We start from the raw sequence: 22,783 nt of genomic DNA, 5'->3' as shown, positions 1-22,783 counted from the left end.
ATATTACTGTTAACCTGTCTGGCGGTTGGCTCCACAGCTGTAACCCAAGCACACAGTCTACATCCCAAATGGCACCCTGTCTACTACAGAGTGCACAGCTCGTGACCTTCCTGTGGGCCGTGGTCACAATTAATGCACTGAATAGGGAAAGGGGTGCCATTTGGGATGCATCCACATTGTAAGTTAGCTTGTCAGCTTCCATAGCCTGTGACGGAGGGCTAAAGAGTGTTTATCAGACTGGATGGCTGTGCCCCCAAGACAACCCTTTGCTGAAACACTATACACATCATAACACTGTCTGTCTAGCACATGATTTGTTGCAAGGTCAGCGGTTAATGGATACTCACTCATTTTTCTATAGATTTTCAGGGGTTGTTAAGGGACATTTGGATGGGTGCATATCATCAACATTTCTCTCAATATTTGGAGAAAGTTTATTATTGACTGTACAGTATGCAATATGATTTATACATGTGTAGTAGTGCATTGTGTCAGTCAGTACCTGGAATACTGTATTAACTGGAGAGCAGGGATAAAGCAGATGGTACAATCATAGCTTCCAGTCTTGAGGAGTGCCCTTTGGGCTGACATCTCTGCTGGCTGCTGGCTGCAGTGTGGTCATTAAAGAATGAGGGATGGAGGGATGAGAGATGGAGGGGTGAGGAATGGAGGGAGGAGGAGGAGGGAGGATTTGATCCCTGTTGCTTGGACAGCTGGGGGACATTACATTTTACGCTGAAATGACCATCCTCTTCAGCCATTAGTGAGGGACGCTCCAGGAAGCACCTCCCTGGCCTCAGCCTGTATGTACACTTCACAATTAGCCTGAATTGGATGGAAGTCAGTCAGAGCCAATGAAAAACATTCTCGTTGTTCTGTTCTCCCCTCAGTCAGCACAGCTCAGCTTAGCTTGGTTAATTATTATTGTTTTGGAAATCCACTCCAGTACGGATGTCATAGCAGAAGAGTTTGTTTGAGGGAAGTAGCAGTGTTGTTGTGGGTGTTTGTACAGCTGCCTTGGCTGATTGGCATGGAGGCGGATGAGGGTGGGAGTAGGCAGAGGCAAGTGAGGGGGTAGCAGGAAGTGTCAAGCGTTCCTGTGCCGACTGGCGGCCACACCCAAAGACACCCAGAAGTTTGCACCAGAATGTCAAATCTGCAGCTTACTGTGAAAAAAGGGGTTGTAAATGTTTATTTGAATACTGTACACCATAACGAATATATTTGGCAGCTTAACAAGTCAGACAGCAAAAAACAACATAGTAATATGACACTAAATTCTTACTTAGTTTTGCAGTGAAGCACAATGAACTTAAGTCAAATGTTTTGATTTGTATTTGCCGTAAATCAAAGTCAACAACATTAAATAATTGAGAGGGAAATGTTAATTACCTACTTGAATATCGTGATTATATTGGGTGACTATATTGGCTGTAGACATCTTCATTATTTCCTTAGAGAGGATAGCTAAGAGCACTTTGTCAAACTAGGTGATGCACACCTCTTACTGGGTGACATCACAATCAATCATGTGAATTTTGGATCTCTCAATCTGCAGCTCCTCAGCTCTCCATCATACTTCCCCTAGCTCTGTCAGACAGCCACTGTAACACGCCGCAGAGCCATAATGGACTTCCTCCATTAATGAAAAAATAACATATCACACAATACAAATGAGTGGTGAGAGAAAAGTGAGAGGAGTTCAGAAATGCTGAGAGATAATTAGACTGTCCGGTGGCGGTGTTGCGTATGCTAGATTGATGGATGCTCTATAATTACCTTGGTGTTATTATTTCAGGGCCAGACAAAAAGAGAACCTGGTTCCTCTTGCTTTGAGCGCCGCAAATTCATTAATCTCATTAATGTGTGGAATTAATATCATTTTATCAGACATTCCAGAGCTGCTGGTTGTGTGTGTGGCTGGACACATCAATCTAATATAAGACACAGCCTGAGCTCGCTGATCTGCCTCCCAGTCAGGGGAAAGTGTGTGTGTGTGTGTGCGTGCATGTGTGCAGGTGTGTATGTGAGTATTTGCATGTGTATTTTTTGTGCTCTATTTTGTATTATTAGGACACCTATGTTATTTTGCGTCTCCTCTCCTAGAGCAGAATTGACTGGTGTTTCAGTGCCTTGGCTGGATCACCTGTAATATACCGTTATGCACAGTGCGATGAGTGGGAAATTAGTGCCTAATTCACCTGTCTGCTATTTCACCTGTCTACCACTTAGGATAATTGAACCCTGGCAATTGGAAGATTTTGAAACGGTATTCTGCCATACTAATATAGAAAGTAATTTGCCAGGCTGTTTAGCCTCTAACCCTCTGACTCTCCAGCTATTAGGTGCCTTATGGTAATAAGTTGTAATTTGCCCAATTCCAAACACATTATTATGAAAAATATGTCTAAAAGCTTTTGTGAAATCTTTAACTATAAATAGCATTCCCACTATCAGATGTTAAATGTGGCCTTGCTGGTGGTGCTCTCATGTTGAATTGATATAGATTCTTACCAACATTTTGTGAAGAACAATATTACATTTTAAGAATATTGCAGAATGCAGTATACACATCTCACCACAGAGACACTACTACACTACCCTTCCCAGTCTCCATGCAGGTTCAGATTTGTCTTGTCTGTTCAGTGTGTTTGTGGAGACAGCAGTGTTCCCGTAATAAGAGGAGGACACTACTGTATTATCTAGAGTGGATGTGGGGACGTCTCTCCAACAGCAAGCCACCAGCAGAGTAGAGCAGGTGCTGCACCATGATCTGACTGGATGTGGGAGGAGCATGTTTCCTGAACACAGACCAGACCACCAACCTAGAGGGCAGCAGGGGAGATGAAGAGATAGACATATGGTAACATTGGATATTGCTTGTGGGTTGCAGATTTGTTTACTCTTTTACCCATTTCAAAATATCCTGTCCTAAACACTGTTGATTTGGGCGTTTTACCATTACACATGTAGCTTGGATAATAGTAGTCCACCATTAGAAAGGTAAACTATATAGCCCAGTTTTATAAACACTTTATAAACACACATTTCTCAAGTCACTCATATAACCCATTCCTAGAATGCATTATATTGTCGAAAGAAATACAGGACGATCAAACTAGTCTGCCATCATCCACTGCTATCCTCCGTTGTCTTCCCTGAGACCTGCCATCCCCTGCTCTCTCCCTATCATAGTCTTATAATGGAAATGTAATGGATTCCGTAGCCCCTGACGACATCATATCCAATGGCCCTGGCTCACTGCAGGTGGTTCAATTTGTCCATGGCCAGAGGAAATGGGATCTTTACACCCAATTTGAGGTGAAGTGACTCAGGGTTTACATGTAGGATATCCCGTGACCCTGGCGTAATGATCTCCAGGCTGCAGGTGGTCCGACTCTCGTGTGGCAGTGATGGGGCCCATAAACAGATGTAATCACATTCTTCCATGCAGTCTCGCCCCAAACCATAACCCTCCTCTCAGACAGGGACCATCTGCCTACAACACTGACTGACTACACACACACATTATGCAAATGGACTCCGCTCTGACTGACTCTTAATGAAGCACTCCTGTATGTGTGAGTGTCCCTTTTTTACCCGGAGAGGAAAGGTCTGTGAGGGCCATGTTACATCACTGTAAAGGTCTGTGAGGGCCATGTTACATCACTGTAAAGGTCTGTGAGGGCCATGTTACATCACTGTAAAGGTCTGTGAGGGCCATGTTACATCACTGTAAAGGTATGTGAGGGCCATGTTACATCACTGTGAAGATCTGTAAGGGCCATGTTACATCACTGTAAAGGTCTGTGAGGGCCATGTTACATCACTGTAAAGGTTTGAGAGGGCCATGTTACATCACTGTAAGGTCTGAGGGACATGTTGTGTCAGTTCAAAGGTCTGTGATGGCCATGTTACGTCACTGTAATGGTCTGTGAGGGCCATGTTACATCACTGTAATGGTCTGTGAGGGCCATGTTACCTCACTGTAATGGTCTGTGAGGGCCATGTTACATCACTGTAAAGGTCTGTGAGGGCCATGTTACCTCACTGTAATGGTCTGTGAGGGCCATGTTACATCACTGTAAAGGTCTGAGGGACATGTTGTGTCAGTTCAAAGGTCTGTGATGGCCATGTTACGTCACTGTAATGGTCTGTGAGGGCCATGTTACATCACTGTAATGGTCTGTGAGGGCCATGGTACATCATTGTAATGGTCTGTGATGGCCATGTTACGTCACTGTAATGGTCTGTGAGGGCCATGTTACGTCACTGTAATGGACTATAAGGTCCATGTTACGTCTCTGTAAAGGTCTGTGAGGGCCATGTTACCTCACTGTAATGGTCTGTGAGGGCCATGCTACGTTTCTGTAAAGGTCTGTGAGGGCCATGTTACGTCACTGTAAATGTCTGTGAGGGCCATGTTACGTCACTGTAAATGCGTACTGTAGAATGTGTTTCATTAAGGCAAAGCACATGATAAAACAAACAGTGTGTTTCCCAGCTCTTGGAACCGGCCTCCCCTTGTCCAGAGGCGCTTGACCCTGAAGGGCTACCAGACTTGATTGGGAGGCGCCTTCCCATCCACAAACACACACATGTACACACAAACACATCCACACACACGTAGACACACACACACACACACACACACACACATACTGACGTGCGCACAGAAACACACTAATGTGCACGCACACACACACACACGATGCAATCACACTGTCATGTGTGTGCCATGTGAAGAGAGTTTAGAAGGCTTGTCGGGGGCATGTGGTAACTCTGACCCACGACTACAGAAGGGAAGCATGGCATGCAGTGTAAGCCATCACAGAAAACAGCTGTTCACGCATCCTTTCTCCTTTTAATGGCACTTCCGCTGCATCCCATAGGCTGTCTGGGCTTGGAATACAACAGCTACTCCTTACCAAGTACAAACGCGGTTTGTGTTTAATTGTTGTCAGATTTTCCCTTCCCCCTCCCATTGAAAGCTTTCCAAGCCCTAATAACGGAGTGGTTTGGAGAGCAGAGGCAGAACTCCATGAACACACTTGGATTCCTCAATGCCGATTCCAATGTTCTGCATATTGCCCAAATGCCTAGGCCTCGGGGAAGAAAATGTGAATAAATCATAAGGGAAAGAACTGGTTAATAAACAAGGATATATGGTTGGTTGGAATATCTACTTTTCCTTTACAGATGTGTGCCTTTGGCCTAATTGTTCTAAATCAGGGATGGGCAACTTTGATGGGGGTGGGGGCCACAAAAAAATCTGAACTTGCGGTTCTGCGTACACACATCCATACCCCAACCTTGCAAGCAAATCATTTTAGCAGCCCCCCTCTTGACAGGGGAGAGAAAAGTTTTTAGAATAAATTTCCTGCAAATCCACACATTTTCGCATTGGGCATAAAGAACATGTTGCGATTTTAAAGCAAAACTAACTCTATGGGGCAGATAGAAGATTTTGCCATTTTATAATCCATTTCATGCAATTTTGATAATTTTGTCACTGGAGAGAGAGAAAATGTAGCACTTACAGCATATTTCCTGCAATTCTACACATTTTGCCATAGGGTGGAGAGAAATGTGTGCAGTTTTTAATATGATATCTGAGTGAGAATGACTAACAAAATCAATGGGGGCCTCCGGTCGGTGATTCGAACATGATTACTACACGTTTAGATGGCCACTGGACTAATTTACCAATTTAAAAATACGTTAGCTCACATGGGCTAATTGAGGGACTGTCAGTTACTGAGGGACTGTCAGTTTTCAGCTAATTGAGGGACTGTCAGTTTTCAAGAGAAAAACTGAAGACGCACAACCAAATTTCTAAATTGCACCTTCTACTATTTTTAAATTGCACTTCTACTATTCTAACTCTGAACAGTAATTCGAGAACAGTTTCCCCCGTGGGCCTTCAAAAGAGGGGTCGTGGCCTGCCAGTTGCCCATCCCTGTTCTTAATTAAATTAAGGAAAGAATGTGGAAATGTGTGCCATTGGAGTTGCTACAGATACAGTACTTATTACTGTATAGTACGGTATGGCATATTAATTTAATTAAAGGGACACTTCAGAGTTTTGGCAATGAAGCCCTTTATTTACTTCCCCAGGGTCAGATGAACTCATGGATACCATTTGTATGTTTCTACGTCTAATTTGAAGGAAGTTGCTAACTAACGTTAGTACAGTTGCTAACTAGCTTTAGGACAATGAGCAGTTAACACAGCTAAGATGCTAGCAGTTTCCAGCAATCACTGGAAGTGTTTGGTAACAGCTAGCACGCTAGTAGTTACCAAAGCTAGCATACTAGCAGTTACCATAGACTTCCAGTCATTGCGTTAATGCTAGTCAGCATTGGCTCGCTAAACTACCTCTAAGTTCCTTCATACTGTACAGTGAGACATAAAAATGGGATCTATGAGTTCTTCTGATTGGGGAAGTAGATAAAGGGCTTCATAGCAAAAAGTATCCCTTTAACAAATGCAGTAGCTGAAAGCCTGTGTCCTGATATGTTGGTACAGTAGGTAGTTGTAGATGAGGCTCTGTTGTTTTATTTAAATGTAATTTTAATTGAACCTTTATTGTTCAGTTCCTCCATTGCATAGCAGCAGGGTGGCTCAGAAGATTAGGCTAACAGGGGTCACATACACAAAGACTATTACGTCTCATTACCTGTGAACATAGTTTACCTCTCTCTCTCTCTTTCAGGGTGTTGAGAGTGAGTCGTGGTTCTGGACACTGAAAGCCGCAGTCCGCTCCAGTCCGCTCCAAGTTGTAATTATTTTGCCTCTATGGCCTATTTATTGTCTACCTCCCTACTCTTCTACATTTGCACAGACTGTACATAGATTTTTCTATTTTTCTTTTCTTTGGTGTTATTGACAGTACGTTTGTTTATGTGTGTTGTTGTGTTGTTGTTTTTGTCACACTGCTTGCTTTATCTTGGCCAGGTCAGTTGTAAATGAGAACTTGTTCTCAACTAGCCTAAAGGTGAAATAAAATAAAATAAAAAAGTCTGGACAGCATAGAGTCTTGTCCCTGCAGAGGGATTGGGAGGAGGAAAGCTGAGTATGTTAGTGTTGTTGTTGATGTAGATGTAGTATAGGGCTGTCCAGGCATGCCTGAGACAGATTATCTTTGGGGGTGGACGGACTGAAGGGGGGGGGCGGACTGGGGGGTGGACGGGGGGGTGGACGGAATGACCAGCCGGTAGTATGAATCCATGAAACCTGCCATCCAGGCCTTAATTTGAGACCATTAATCATGCCAGGCTGTCCTGCACTGAACAGACATGTGTTTTACCTCTGCAGGCCTGCTTGGCTGCTGTGGAGGTGTGTGTGGACTGTGGAGGTGTGTGTGGACTGTGGATGTGTGTGTGTGTGTGCATCTGTCTGTGTGAGTGAAGCCTCTTAGGCCTGCTGGGCTTAGCCCGGTGCTGCTCACACATTCAGAGTTAGTTTAATGATGAATTAGCTCTAATTATGACTCTTTAATCAAATCAACATTACTTTATCTTATTCATTTTATTTCTGTAAAATCATGTTGTATTATAGAAGTTTGATTACAGTGAGATAAATGTTTCTAGAACGTATACTGTTAAGTGCTGTGTGTTTTTCCTTCCTTCATTCTTTGTCCCATTCCCCCATCACTGTAATATCCGTAGTACAGACAGTCTGAGGTTTAACTTGGTAGTATGAATTAGAGGCAGGAGTGTATTTGAAAGTCTGATATCGTGACCCTTGTCCAACAGCTATGGATTCCACTAACACAAAATCTATAGTGGTTGATTTGTTGAACCTTTATGATCTGAACCCAAACCTCATAATGTTCATATTCTGTACAACCTTGTGCTGATGAGGGAGAGGATGGGATAAAGAGCATGGCTGTGGGGTCAAAGGTAGAGAGAGAGGAAGAGAGCGAGAACAGGGATGGGTGGGTTGAAAACCATTAGAGTAATCAATCCTACTGTATCTGGAAGGTTGCCCACACATGCAATAAAGCCATAAATGGCAATAGGAATTAAGCAATGTTTTATGTAACTTAAGAACTCCTAACTACACCATATTTTATTATATTAGAGCTGTCAAACTATATGTTTTCCATTGAGTTAATTGTATGATTTGCTATGATTAATCTCTATGAATTGCATATTCAGAATTTGCACATCTTGAGCTGTAATTTAATATTTTTTTATACAAAAAGCATTACAGGAACATTGGTGTCTTGATTTTGTCCAAATGAATGGTTAGCAAAAGCAGGTAAATTGATAAAGCACACTTTCTTTAACCTAAATCTCAACTTGTTTTGACATCACATTGTTGGTTTTAGCTGTCGCGATTATGTATTTTCCACAAAGGCAAGGTATATATATATATGTACAAGTGCAAGTATCTGAATGTCCTTGAGTGGCCCAGCCAGAGCCCGGACTTGAATCCGATCAAACATCTCTGGAGAGACCTGAAAATAACTGTGCAGTGACACTCCCCATCCAACCTGACAGAGCTTGAGAGGATCTGCAGAAGAGAATGGGAGAAATTCCCCAAGTACAGGTGTGCCAAGATTGTCGAGTCATAGCTAAAAAGACTTGAGGCTGTAATCGCTGCCAAAGGTGCTTCAACAAAGAAAGAGTAGAGGGTCTGAATACTTATATAAATGTGATAAGTTCAGTTTTTATTTATTTAAAATAATTGCCATAATGTCTAAAAAACAGTTTTTGTTTTGTTATTATGGGATATTGTGTGTAGATTGATGAAGAATAAAATCAATGTATTCATTTTAGAATAAGGCTGTAACTGTCACGCCTTGGTCATTGTATTTTGTGTTTTCGTTATGTATTTGGTCAGGCCAGGGTGTGACATGGGTTTATATATTGTGTTTTCGTTATGTATTTGGTCAGGCCAGGGTGTGACATGGGTTTATATATTGTGTTTTCGTTATGTATTTGGTCAGGCCAGGGTGTGACATGGGTTTATATATTGTGTTTTCATATTGGGGTTTGTAGTATTTGGGATTGCGGCTGAGTAGGGGTGTTGTATAGGCTTGGCTGCCTGAGGCGGTTCTCAATCAGAGTCAGGTGATTCTCGTTGTCTCTGATTGGGAACCGTATTTAGGTAGCCAGGGTTTCACTGTGTATTTCGTGGGTGATTGTTCCTGTCTCTGTGTAGTTTCACCAGATAGGCTGTACTTAGGTTTCACGTTCCATTTTGTTGTTTTTGTATTTGTATTTGTCTCAGTATTATTATTGTAAACGTCATTTGTTTCATTAAAAAACATGAGTAACCAACACGCTGCATTTCGGTCCGACTCTCTTGCGACAAACGAAGAACGCCGTTACAGTAACAGCAAAATATGGAAAAAGTCAATGGGTCAGAATACTTTCCGAATGCACTGTATATATATACATATTATTATTATTATATTCTATATTGCACTATATATCCTATCTTTTAATTTTTTATTCTTCCACTATATGATGTACATTATGTTAGCGTTGTTTTCCACCCCTGTATAGCTTGTTATATCTTCTCAGTTTAAACTCATTTTCAAAAAGTCACCCAATTTCCCTCAATTTCCCATTTTCTTTGGCTTTATTTGGTTTTGAGTTGACATTGCCTCAGTGGAATGTAGAAATATTATGGTTATGAATAAGTGGTCTCTTTGGTTCAGGTGTATAGTGCCCTGCCTTGTTCCTCTCCAGTTGGTCAGCCAAGGGTCACTTAACACAGCAGCAGTACTGATACCTTCCTGCTGTTTGCATTCAATTACCATCATGAACCAGCTAAATTAAAAATCTCTTAAGGTGTATAACTACCTTGTTAGTTCTCCCTGCATCCCTGACATTTTTCCATCCGACCTGCGAGGCAGGCAGTTGCCGTGGTGTGCAGACTAAATATTACTCCAACAAAAAAAAGTTGTATCACCACATTGGCAGAATTCTTAAATGAAATGAAATGATAATTAGGCGTGTTCTAAAATAGAGTGCCATTACAGCTGGAGGTGTCAGAAAAGCCATGAAGAGGCATTAATCACAGCTAGTCCTTACACACGCACGCACACACACACACACACACACACACACACACACACACACACACACACACACACACACACACACACACACACACACACACACACACACACACACACACACACACACACACACACAGATCCTCTCTTTAACACCTTGCACCAGGGACAGAACCATGGCAGACCTCTAGGGAAACTCTAATATGTTTTTCATACACATTTTGATTTCATCCCAGTGCGCAGCCTGAATGAAAACGACATCTGACTCACAGAAAACCATTGAGTTCTGCTGGACGTTGCCCATCTGTCTAGAGTAATTGAGCAGATCTTCAGGAGGGGGGCTGAAAAGTTATCCATGCAACAGTTGAGCCATTGTGAATCCCCATTTACTGCACAGGTACTCCAGGAGAGTCTTCCTGTCATGTGGCTAAGGGGCTATATTGTTAAGTTGGAGTGCTCCAATATGCTGCTCCACTTCATGGGCTGTCCATTGTGATTAGATGAGGACATCCTCCCTTATTTTTGATTAATGTAGACCATTGTTTTGTGTTTGTATAGATTGACTAGGAAGATAAAATAAAATACAAAATAAAATACAAATTGTAACGGGATCATAATTCTGTGCTGAATTAATTTCTTTGCTCAGACAAAGGATGTTTTGATTGGAAGGTCAAATCCAGGGTCACTTTTCCCTGAGATAAAAGGAGGAAATGACACAGTAAATGGCTGTTGTCATGGTGGTCTGCTGTTCACAAACTTACAGCTGCTTCTGCTCAGGTCAATGCAGGGGACGAGGGGTCGCTGGGGTGGAACAGACAGAGAAAGAGGGGGATGATGGGGAGGAAAGACAACTGATAAAGGGGTAACTCAAGACTAGGAGTTGTATGTCATTACATTTCAGGTGTCAAACGACCTCAGCTCGAATGATTTTGAATCAAGATTAGAGTGTTGGTTAACACAGACACTTTTAGGGTTTTGTCCTGCCCATGCAAAATGGATAAAAGATCTTCTGTGCTGTCATGTGATGTAAGATCCCCGATGATATATTAACTGTGTAGCCTGCCGTTTATATTTTATGGAGTACTGTTATATCACAGAAACCGCAGCAGCAGAAAATATAAGAGTAAAAATCCCCTTGGAAACCATGAAGAGTGAGCCTGGCCTGCGGGAAGTATTTTCCCTGGCCTTTTCTGTGATGTGTTGAGTGCCGTCCTAATCAAAAATCAATGCGCCCCACTTGAGGAGACCCACATGCCCCGTGTAGCAGGTTATGTAATCTGATCATATCAATCATAACTGTGTTAGAGGCAATCCATCTGACTTTCACAGGGCCGGGGTCAGAGTGGGGGGGGCTATGTCTCCCCCGCCATCAATTACCACTTATTATGGGGGGCTTACTCTGCCGGAGAGCTGTGTAGCCCTCCACCATAAATAATATTAACAGGGCCAGCCCATGAATCAATAGCAGTACAGTTCTATTGCCCCAGCCCTAATGGAGGCTTCCATAGCTCTGCAGCCACGATCAATGGCTCTGGCTCCTCTAGTGCACAGTGTGGGGAGCATGGGGGGTAAATCTAGCTCTGTTGTTAACGCCCTGGGGTCTCGAGGAGGCCTCTCACAGCCCCTCTGTCTGTCTCTGTGTCACTGTCTCTGTCACTCTCTCTCTCATTCTGTCTCCTCTCCACCTCTGTCTCTGCAATATCTTCTCAAGTGTAACGCACCCCCCTATGAGGCTTTCACATGCTACAGTAGGTCTCCAAGGCCCCAGATCACACTCTGTCTGTCTGACACTTTCACTGTCTCTCTGTCTGTCTCTCTGTCTGTCTCTCTGTCTGTCTGTCTGTCTGTCTGTCTGTCTGTCTGTCTGTCTGCCTGTCTGCCTGTCTGTCTGGCTGTCTGTCTTTTCTGTCTGTCTGCGAGGCAGGCAGTTGCCGTGGTGTGCAGACTAAATATTACTCCAACAAAAAAAAGTTGTATCACCAAAGTTGTGTCTCTCTGCCTCTATCTGTCTCTCTGTCTGTCTGTCTCTCTGCCTCTGTCTGTCTGTCTGTCTGTCTGTCTGTCTGTCTGTCTGTCTGTCTGTCTGTCTGTCTGTCTGTCTGTCTGTCTGTCTGTCTGTCTGTCTATCTGTCTGTCTGTCTGTCTGTCTGTCTGTCTGTCTGTCTGTCTGTCTGTCTGTCTTTCTCTGCAGTCTCATCTATTTAACCACCCCATTTGAGGTTGTTACATGTTAGCTGTGTTGGTGTCTCACTCTCTCAGGCTCACAATCTGTCTCTGGGTCTGTCTCCATCACTGCTCCTCTGTCTGTCTCTTCTCCGTTGTAATACACCCCCTTTTGAGGCTCTCTCTGGCCTCAGCTTAGTAACAGGGTTGAGCTTACTCAGAGGAACTGTCGGAAATGTGTGTCAGAAAGAGTGATTATGTAGAAATAATGAGTCCCTTAATTATTATTTTTCCATCCTTCTCTCCCTCCCTCCCTCCTTCCCTCCAACTTTCCCTGACTTCCTGCTAGCTGGAATGGATGTAGTGTGAGGAGGATGAACAGGTTGTAGAGGAGAGAGAGGGGGGGGGGTCAGGCTGGTGTGAAGGGAAGGTGCAGCTGTCTGCCGTCTTCTCTCCATCTCACTGTGTCATAAACAGCTGTCAGAGACAGATAGAATGAGGTGTTTCCAAACAGCTCTTCTCAAATATGAAGTTTATCTGCCATGCATGGCGGTTTGGGAGTGTTGCGGCAGGGGTAGAGGGGGTGACGGGACGAGAGTGGGATAGGGTGGGGTGGTGAGGGGTTGAGAGAGGGTTGGGTGTGGCATAATTATGGAAGGAGATCATTTACGAACAAGAGTGCAAACAAAGATTAATTAGCCTCATCATCTGACTGTGACCTTAGCTCTCTAGAATCATTGCTGCATGACCTATTCTGCCATGAGCCAATCATTCACCAGGGTCTACTGAATGCTCCCTTCTTTGCCCTGCCCGGCAACCGGGGAGAGAGTAAGTTAAGTGGCCAACCCAACCAACCAGCCCGCAGGGCGAAGTTAGCCTAGATGGGTGGCCACAGCAGATGTGTCATTGTAAGATATGGAAAGCTACTCTGAGCTCTCGAGACAAAACAAAACAAAGGTCTTATCATGTGTCGTTGATCCAAATGCTTATTTTTATGTAATGTGATATTCATACATGTAGTACGTGGATCTGGTATCTACCAAATATTTAATTTTGTCTAATTTTAAAATACGTTCTCAGTTGAAGTTAGGAGGACCTTTTTGAACATCTGAGGAAACTATATCACAAGCTAATCATGGACTATGTGTGTGCCTCATCTTGTTTGGTGTGCAAGCCCTGTCCCTATGCCCAGTCGAACCTCAGTCAGCAGTGACTTCAAATAACTAGCCCTGTGCTGACCTGTAGACTTCAAAGCCTGATCAAGCCTCCCCAGACAAGGAATCTGTAGTAGAGGCAATTTGTTAAACAGGAGAGAGGTTTAGAGTGATTTGGGAGGCAGGGAGAGCATGTCGTTTCTCAGTAGTACTGGGCTGGCTAACCCACAGATCAGACCCTCAGCAGGACACAGGTGATCATTGTGGTAACCACTGTCAGACATCCCCTGTCTTATCCACACCGGGTGGATTTTGAAGTTGCCAATACTAAGCTGCTCAGATCAGAAAATAGCCATTGTTCTTTTCCCTGAGAAGAAGACAAGTTCATTATAGCCATTAATCAAAGCAGATGGGTCCAGTGTGCATTAGCTACATGTCATGTTACCCTAAATAATGATATCGGGTATGGATTTGTAAAAAGATGCAGAGAAAGGACCATTCTCTCTTCTTCTCCTGTCTTCTTTGAGTAAACGACGGTTGAACAAGGAGGAAAATGCATCTATAATTAATGAAAAGTCCCATAAGTGGTGTGTTTGGCAGACAGAGTCATAAGCAAAATAACAAAGAAGCCCTTTGAGAGGATGAGAGAGGTTTGCTGTGGCAGCATTTGTAGAAATCTGTGGTAGGAGGTACGACAAGAAGATACACTCCTCGTTCACAGTATAGAAGGTAGTCTCATCTTCATGCCTCCTCTGTGGAATACAAGCTTCAATCAACTCTCATTGACTCTCATGTCACAGGCTAGCTAGACGTGTCTGAAAATGATCAGACAGAGAGGCAGACTACAGTTTCCAAATGTCTGCTTTTGTTCTTAGAAAATAAAAAGTATTTTAAAAACCTGGTAATTTGAGTTTGTTTATTTTTTTTTTAAATGCTGTTACTGCAAAGTTACAATTTCTCATGAACGCTTGTATTTCAATCATAATCAAAATCCAGAGACATTCCCATGTAATGTTTCGTTTTCATGCTAAATGACATTTTCCCCATTTCAAATCAAACTTCAATCCAAAGTGAAAATGTTTTCTTGAGTTTATGTATGTGGTAATTTTCAGTAATTAAAAGTGCATACTTTTTTGTTTTCAAGATGTGCCATTTTAATCAATGTCCTATGAGGCAATCCAATCCACTCCCTTGATGAGTACGTACAGTTAGGATAAGTACAGTATTTACGTCCGCAATCGTCACAGCTGGCTGAAACCTGTCAAGTTAAGATGTATGAGTGGATATTTAAAACTGACATGATTTCATGGTAAAGATGGAAACTGTTATTGTTGTTTGATTATTGAACCTTTTGAGGCGACTACATAATGCTTTACTCTGGATTTAGGGTTCAATTTAAGCCTACTTATTTATGTAAGCAGGAAAATTATGTTTTGAAAACTGTCTCTCTTTTAAAACACTGTAAACAAAGGCTATCAATCATAAACCTTGACAGCTATAATGGATACCAGAGATTGTTAGCGCTAGGCTAACACAGGCCGATGCTTTGACTGTCAAACAACAAAATAATTGGGAAGGGTTAAGGGGAAGTCATTTTCAATTGTATAAACTCTTTCATTGCTTTAAAAAAAATCTGTTTAAAACAACTTGTTTCCCAATTATCATACAAAGCTCTGGAAATATACTTTTTTAAAGGTTTTGAGGTTTGAAGTGAGGACTGGGATAAAGAACAATCTGTTGTGTGTGTCTGAAGAATATTAGTAGGGGTTGTGAACAGTAGTTTGTATACAGTTCATGTACCAGGATATATCTTTCATATATCCATCCTGCCATAGTCTACTATGCTTTCTAAGATCCCTGGTGGAATCAGCAGTTGTGTTAGTGTGCCTGTGTGGTCTCAGTGCCTCTTCCCTAGTCCACGTGTAGAGTATTACTGAAGGCGCCTCAGCCCTGTAGCATGGTCCTGGTAACAGTGGAGAAAGTCTACTAGTGAGTACTTCAAGCTGTGTGTGAAGAGACTATACCAACCCTCCCTCTGTGTCCTAAGGCCTTAATCATTCATTTAAATACAGAATAGACAACAGAGTTAATGTGTTCTTTCTATCATTGAATTGTGTTCAGAAGATTCTCTCTTATTCTCTTTCTTCTCTCTCTCTCTCTCTCTCTCTCCCCTCTCTCTCTCTCTCTCTCTCTCTCTCTCTCCCCTCTCTCTCATAACCCCTCAGGGATAATGCCTCAAGCACTTTGATTGGCTGTTGTTCTATATTGATCGAGTTCCGGATAATGTTTCATGCCAGTGGTGGTGGTTCCAACAGAAACACACTGAATATCTCATAGGATGCAGCAGTCAATCACAATATGCCTCCGCTCTGATCTCTCTACATTTCACTGTTTTGATCATTGTCCCTGACAAAGATGATGTTTTTCCCATAATAGAGATTTGTTATACAGACAGGTGGTGAGAAACAAAATAGTCAGACGAGGGAGGCTGTGATCTGTCTATGGGAGCCTGTCTGACCTGTAAACCGGCCTGAATCTCTCCGTCTGTCAGTGTTTGGGGCTAATTTCCCTGATGTCATGAGTCTGGCTAACCCTGAGAGGCAGATCACAGCTTTTTATGGGAAACCATATCAATACTGCCCACGCTCCAGACACAGGGTTATGACTGATCTGCTGGGGAAATGTATTAAAGCTGCCACCCTAACAAATACCCTGGAGATGGGTGGGTGGGAAGGTGGAGAAAGAGATGGAGGGATGAGAGGAGGGTATGTGCTTCTCTCCCTCCTTCCACATTATCGAATGGAGCAGAATAGATTTTATGGAGCCAGGAGGCCTGCTGTTATTGACCTGTGGCTGACATCTACTTTTTAGTTTCATAACATAATCAGCACTTGACACATGATTATAATAACTCAATTCAATTTAATGCATTCTCCTGCAAACAAATAGATTTTTTTTTACAGCTCCCAGAACCAATTACATTAATACCGGTGCATAATTAGTTTACACATTAGTAAATTACTGACAGATTAAAAGTGAAATAGTGCAGTTCATACTCAGCTGCATAACTGCCAGAGAGGAAATTAATATGGATTCAAATGCTCCTTAGAGACTCAAGCAGTAAAAGGAAAAAAAATAAATAAAAAGCAACAATCTATAAAGCAAAGCTTGCAGAAGGAAATGCTCTCTGCAGGCCTGGTGTTAGTTTCCAGTTGGGATATTGAGGGCCAGGTAATTAATATGGTCCCTAATTAGATCTGCATATGAAAATCGATGACTCCCGCCTCATGGGGAGGGTAACAGCCAGGGACTCGGGGCCTGTAGGCATGCAGAGACCAGAGCAGCTTAATCTCAAAGCCTTCCATTCAGCCTGCCTTCCGAGCCTTCAGCCCTGGACATGGCACGCAGCAGAGGTTTGTTTTAATGCTGCATACCTCTGATATTATATGTGTCTGTCTACAGTACAGTGTGGGTGGTAGTGGCCATGGTAGTGCCAGTATTTTCACTGCCCTACACCTTTACCTCACCCATAGTGTGCATGGATTTGTGACCCTATGTGCAGATATGGAGACATGGCAGAGAGCAGGTACGCATCATGTACCCAAGGAAACATCCCTCGTCGGTTCTGTGAGGCAGATCCCTGCATGGCGTCTCTGCTTCTCCTCTACTGAAGAGTTGTGAACAGATCAAACAGACTCCTTTCAGTGCAGAGCTGCTTGATGACATTTTATCACTAACTCTTCAGCAGAAGAACTGCTTGATGGCACGCTATCGCTAACTTTTCAGCAGGGAAGCTGCTTGATGGCATGATAACATTTCAGCAGAGAAACGGCTTGATGGTACGCTATTAGCTATTGCTAACTTTTCAGCAGAAATGTATTGCTCTGACCTTTGATGTCCCCCAATTGATCCAATGTCCTGAGTGGCCGTTTCCCCAGAAACAAACATGTATAATTGGTATTGGGTTCCAATGGTTCTCTCTCAATGTCTTGGGATGCTTTGCAGCAATATAAATCAATTCACACTTATAGAAACAATATGGGCGCATTAGTGCTGACTGCTGGTCATTTGAAAAGGGTCTGGGAGGGAAACTTCAATAGACTATGATTAGGCACAACCAATCTATCTTGATCTATCTATCCTGAGTCTTCTAATATCAAGCAGAAGCTAAGGAAGATGAGGAAATGTCAATCATACTCGATTTTTACTTCCCAAGGTGTTTCAACTCCAGAGTCTTCAATTTGAGGGACGGGTGTTTTCTTTTTCACTAAACAAAAGAACAATGACATCAATATAATCAGGGGAAAGAAAGATGCATTTAAATAGGTGCTGTAGTCTATGAGGAAAACAAATACTTGACTACTGATGTTGTATTTACCACCTTGACATTCTACTGTATGCAATCTGCCCTCAGAAGTCTCTCACACCTTATTAATGGGCATAAATGCTTTAAGTATATTTAGCAAAGGTGAGACAATGAACATATGGCTGAGAAAATGTTGTGCTTTCTCATTACATAGACACAGGAGATTTCTGAGGCATGCATTCATGTGTTTTGACACTGAAGACGTTTTAGGTGCAAGTGCTTTAGGCTCTTCAGTATGGTGTCATTTGTTGTCTGCTTCAGTTAGCTATGATAGCGAGCTACCTTTTCACAGTTGTCATGTTTGGGAGAGTAAAAGTCGTACATCAGCAGCAGTAGTCTGAATTAACACATGCAATATCTCTTACATCTTTCCCAATTACAACGTCGTAAAAAGCGCCATTTGTATTGAGTCAGTAATCCTTGTATCGTTTGATCTGTGCTTAAATATCTTTTCAAATCTCAAAGGTGACCTAATCTTGCTCCTTTTTGGACATGACTGAGAGAAAATGAAAGCAGACTAAGACAATTCCCCCATGATGAATATAGATATTTACATAATTCCCCCAGTTCCTCTCAACATTGATTTGTTTCATTTTCCCAACATTTCTCTCCAGCCCGCTGGTCTAGTTAGTGGTCTTCATACCAGCCTTTGATGTTGTCTGCTCGGAGCCACAGTAAAGCATGGAGAACTATCCTTTAGCTAATTATCCTCAAGGTCTAATAACTGTGGGTTGAGGGTCTACAGAGGAGAGCTGCCTACAGAGGAATCTCCTAATCATTCTCTCTAAATATCTTTAGTACACTGAGAGACTCTGGTTGCCTACTGGAGTTTTAACCAACCTCTACTGTAACTATGGGGAGCACGAGGCAGTGGTGTGGCTTTACAGTTGTGGATTCAGTAGTAAATCAGTGTATTCTATATATTGGATGCTGCTGCTTTAAAGCCTTGTGGATCAATCTCAGGAGTTACAGGCACAGCTGGAACCCAGTCTGATTATGCCTCTAACAGAGCACCCAGGTTTATGTGCCATATTTTTCCATAACTAATTAGCTCGAAAATCAACATGTGTAGACTGCTAGCACTTTCAGTGAACTCCTCACACATTAGAGCTGTGATGCTACTGAAACTATAATATGAATGAATGGGAGAGAAGCCATTTGAGTAATTTACCTGGTTCACAATTTATGTTCTCCTATTTCGGAAATTACAACAATGGACATATTAACAGCATATTTAATGCAGTTATGCGTACGACACGGCACTTAATCTTAATTGCCTCTTCTGCTAATTGATGTAGAACAGTAAAAGGGGAACAGCTGAATTACACACATTAATTTGTCATCCTCCACTCTGACCCTCTCTCCAAGGAAACACACCTAATGGTTTTTGGGCTGAGGAGCCTGGGTGAGGCTTGGAGGAGGCTCGGGGGAGCCTCGGAGGGGGCTGAGAGCTGGGGGGAGGTTGGGAGGCTAGGGAGGAGGCTTGGGTACCTGTCCACTCAACCACGGGCCGGCCCTGCTGCTGTTTACTCAGCTGCAGGCTTTCTCTCTCTCTCTCTGTCCAGTCTGAGGGCACAGGAACAGGTCGCTAAATATTTCATTTCCCAAGTAAAACACGCTTCCCCTCTTCAGTTATAAAAAGAAACAGATCACAGTGATGAATGTGCAATCAGCCTGATGAACTCATTATTAGACGTCCAACTGGATCCTCCGAAGGGAAATGAGGGCAAGACAGAAAAGGTTGTTTATGTCCCAGATATACTTGCTGCCAGCTGGGTGTGTGGAGCTGTGGAACTCTATGGAACTCTGTGAGGCTGTGCTGTGAAGCCTCGAAATGTGAATATGTGTCGTGTGAGGTCAGGGATTTTTCCCAGATGCACCTGGGAAGAGGGATGTTTAGCATTTGTGATGGGATGTTATACAAGTTGGGACTGTGGTATAGTAACTGATTCATTCTCTCCCACCCTTTGTTTACCTCCCGCTGCTCTCTCTTTTCTTCCCTCTCTGTTTGACTCTCTCTCTCTCTCTCTTCCTTCCCCTCTTTGCTGACCCTTGGATTGCCAGCAGATGGAGCTGCAGTCTCTTACCAATCCTCCTACAAGAGGATGAACAAGACAACACATGCTGCATCCGCTCACGCACACACCACACTCTTTATTTTTAAAAAGGAGTCCGGTTTAGTTCCTGAGTTGAAGCAAATGTTTGTTGAAATAAGTGGAGATTTCCTGGTTTTCTTTAGCAGTAAAAAAGGAGAAAAAAAGTTTATTTATTGGTTGAGCTCGGGGTGTTCTGTGATTACCTTACTTTCCCTCTGCTGTGATCTTTCTTTTTTTTGTTGCTTTGCTTTCAGATAATGTTTTCCGTTCCAGTTACCTGTTCCAGTTACAGAGAGGGTGCCTGCTGGTGGGCTGTGTGTGGCTCTGTGTAGGGACTTACTCTGATGGAACGTAACGCAGCTGGTAGGATGTTCTGCATGGGCTAAAGATCAGAGCTCTGTAGAGAGGCTGCGCTGAGTGGCATTATGAATGTAAGTAAGAGCAGCACTGACTGACTTACATATTTATAAGCACACAGAGGAGAGGTGTCTGGGCTGAGGAGAGAGGAGAGCATGCTGGTTGTTCATATTAACGGCTAATGATTAAGCTGAACATCAGGCCATCAGCCACTGGGCCTTGTTGTCAGATGGAACATAGATGCTATTTAGCTAGGATTTGTCATGTGAAATATTTAATATAGTATTATAATAATAATATTGTAAATTATATTTTGTGTTCATTTATGTTCATTGTTGTTTGATATCCTTAAATTGTTTGATATCCTTACTTGTACGACTTTTATGTTTGTTTTAAATTGTTGTGACACAGTTTAAATTTTCATGTCGAGTAATTTGTCTGTACCCTGTAAGGGTAAGGTCGGTCTGTTCAGAGCAGAGCAGAGAGGGCATAGCGTGTAAGCCATTGAGAACAGGAATGTGAGAGAGCATTATTGCTCACACTTGATGTGAATAGAAAGGGGTTGAAGAAATGACAGCGTTACAGTGGGTGGTAGGGCCTCAGTACAGCCTGGGAGGAAATGGAATGAGAAAGTGCAGTCAGGCAGACCACTCATTCAGCATGACAAATGGGAAAGGCCAAGGGGATACCTGATACCACACTGTGGGCTAGCAGCATGCACCTGCCTGGCCAGGCTCCATGTGCATGCCACTGGAAGTCATGTTAACGCTAATAATAGTCATAGTAAAAATGCTGCTATAAATGGTGATAATAGGAAATAATTGTAATAATAATAATACCAATAATATCAACAATAACAAATATCCTTTTGAAGTTATAAATAATTTAATTCAAAAGTATTTTAAAATGTACTTACATTGAAATTGATAGATTCATATTCATTGTGAAAGCGTGTTCTGAAAAGAAAAGGAAGTGATTCAACTTATGTAACTGTTACTGTATCATCATCAGTTAAGCTTCATTAAGTACCTTTACATATTCTTTATATTTTGAGCTAAATATAAGTGTAAAATATGTATATTTTATTGTAAATGTTATTGTAAATGTATAATTATGAAATAAACAATCATCCATCAATAATATTCTTAGTTTACAACTCAAGACGTTAATACGTTCAGAAAATACAAGCCATTTCAGTATAATTATTGTAAAAAAATATGGAAATAACAAATTCACAATAACACAGCAAAAAAAAAATCTATTTGTTTTATCAAGAAAACTATGATAAACACATTCTCTAAGTCATGGAAAGGCAGACTTTCCTCTCTCCAGCAGAATTACAGTATCCATGTCAGAGTGCTGCTGATGAGTGTGATTACATGTTAGACTGTGGAAACAAAACATCCCAGTATTTGTATGAACAGTACACCTCCCGTGACATACTTTGATTGGCTTTCCTCAGTAACTACTGCAGATCCAGGTTCCATCTGAAGACTACTCTGATCTACTTTCCTGTCTGTCTGTGCAGAACAAGATTGTTGTCACCAACTTTCCGCTTTGGCTTGCTGCATTGTACTCTATTCCTACCTGGTTAAATAAAGGTGAAATAAAAATAGATCAAAACTTCATTCATCAGTTAACAGTACTTGATTTATCAGTTAATAGAATTATAAACATAGGATTATGCATATTAAAATAAAGCACATTTGGATTGATTAGGTGGTGAAATAAATCCTCATGATTTATGCTAATGCCATTTAGTGTTCAGATTCCACCATTGCAGGGTGGGGCTCTGAAGAGCAGTCATGTGCCTCAGTATGTCTCTACTGTACTGATACACCTACTATCATATGAATTATGATGTCAAAGAAAAATTAAAAGCAATAATTCCTGCTTTGTCTTTTATTTTCGTCCAGCTTCAGCTTTCCTCAGCTTTGCTTAAACAGAAAGGCATTAATGAGCACACACAGAGTTAATGAATCTGTTTCTACAGACAGACAGGATGTCACAAGCCACATGTCATGAGGTTTACATCTAAATGAACTCAGATACCAAATTCCACTGGCATATTAAATCTATGAGAGCTGTCTAGAATTGGAAGGGACAGGGAGTGCAATAATCCAATTGTAGGACAGGACACAGCGAGAGACATAGTGGAGAGGACGAGAGGTGGTCTGTATGTCTCTCTGTCTACACAGCTTGTTCAGATTGGCTCGGTAGAATGTGTTTCACCCACCCTGATATGGTCACTCTGGATGGGGTAGTCAGTGAGGAGGACTCCCCTCCTCCGCTCTCACAGCCAGGCAGATAAACTGTGGTCACTCAGTCAGTCAGGGGCGTCAGGGTGCATGCAGCGTGTCGTAAAAATACTCAATCTGGTCTCCCATTTCTGTGTTTATATTGGGCAGGGGAATGACCACAGACTGACAGTAGAAGGCCCTGCTCTCTCTGTCCAAAGGACAAAAATAATGGTCTGTTTTCTCTAGACAAATACATGACCTCATTCTCCCAATTTCATGTCAATATGTTTTTTTGGGGGTGCTCATTCCGTAGAAAAGAATAGAGAATAACATAGAATATGAACAGCATGTTAACTTTATAGAGGTGTTTATAG

The 22,783-nt window shown here is 42.3% G+C and overlaps 1 long non-coding RNA gene across 2 annotated transcripts; it reads right to left on the bottom strand.

The window, feature by feature from the left end:
* Nucleotides 1–16,267: 16,267 nt before the first annotated feature.
* On the bottom strand, nucleotides 16,268–22,521 carry LOC135551046 (uncharacterized). Of its 2 annotated transcripts, XR_010457174.1 has the most exons (5): nucleotides 22,406–22,521; nucleotides 21,613–21,756; nucleotides 21,086–21,125; nucleotides 19,094–19,282; nucleotides 16,268–17,617 (listed from the first exon to the last, which is right to left on the bottom strand). It is a non-coding gene; the product is annotated as an uncharacterized LOC135551046 (long non-coding RNA). The 2 variants fall into 2 exon arrangements; XR_010457173.1 differs by lacking the exon at nucleotides 16,268–17,617 and having other exon boundaries at nucleotides 17,624–19,282.
* Between the last annotated feature and the right edge of the window lie 262 nt (nucleotides 22,522–22,783).

The sequence above is a fragment of the Oncorhynchus masou genome, chromosome 1, assembly GCF_036934945.1.
Source record: "Oncorhynchus masou masou isolate Uvic2021 chromosome 1, UVic_Omas_1.1, whole genome shotgun sequence".
In the NCBI taxonomy this organism is placed as follows: Eukaryota; Metazoa; Chordata; class Actinopteri; order Salmoniformes; family Salmonidae; genus Oncorhynchus; species Oncorhynchus masou.
Note: the sequence above shows the minus strand (reverse complement) of the source record. Positions and strands in the feature narration are given on the sequence as shown.